Genomic DNA, 887 nt, shown 5'->3' on the forward strand with positions numbered 1-887 from the left:
GCGGCGGCCGGGGAAGATGGGCGGTGGCGCGGCGGTCAGGGGATGGTGGCCGGAGGCGCGGCGGCCGGGGAAGGTGGTAGATTGTGGCGCTCTGGGTCGGGGTTCGGTTCACCTGATCCATATTTGGTGTGAGGGATTTTTTTCCTTTCATGTTCGGCGTACCGGTTCGGAGAAACAGATCACGCCCTACAAAATAGCCCTGTCCTATATATATATATATATATATATATATATATATATATATATATATAGAGAGAGAGAGAGAGAGAGAGATTGACTATTCGTCACCCTGGGTGAGGAATAGTTATTCTTCACCCCCCTCTATTTTACCATTAATGCACCGTAATTTTACGTTCCGTAAGTTTTGTCTTATTGCCGACGTAAAAAGAGACTGTAAGAAAATATATAGTCGTCGTAAAAAATATTTTATGTTATATAAAATTACAAACATAAAAACATAGTGTAAAATACACATAAACTGCAAATTTTCTTGTCTTATAACCTATATTTTTATTTTTTATGCCAAATTTTACGTAGTGAATCAATAGGAATGTAACTATTTGAATTCCAAACGTAATTTAATTATAAAATGATTGTAAGATTACCTCAGGTGAAGAATAACTTATTCTGCACCCTGGGTGATGAATAGCATCTTCCGTACTCCCAGGAGTACATACTCCCATCCCTTCACGAACGCTTTGACTTGGATATACCCAGAAGCGTGTAACAACTTTCCTTTGAGTGTGGCGCCTAGGTGCTTGATCCTAAATTTAAGGGATGGCTATGGTATTGTTCCTATAACCATCATGAGAAATAGTACACGCACCTGAGGTATTTTTTTTATACGTGAGGTATATGCTAACTTTGTGAGCTTTCATGTATTAATA

This window comes from Triticum dicoccoides, chromosome 7B (assembly GCF_002162155.2).
Source record: "Triticum dicoccoides isolate Atlit2015 ecotype Zavitan chromosome 7B, WEW_v2.0, whole genome shotgun sequence".
Lineage (NCBI taxonomy): Eukaryota > Viridiplantae > Streptophyta > Magnoliopsida > Poales > Poaceae > Triticum > Triticum dicoccoides.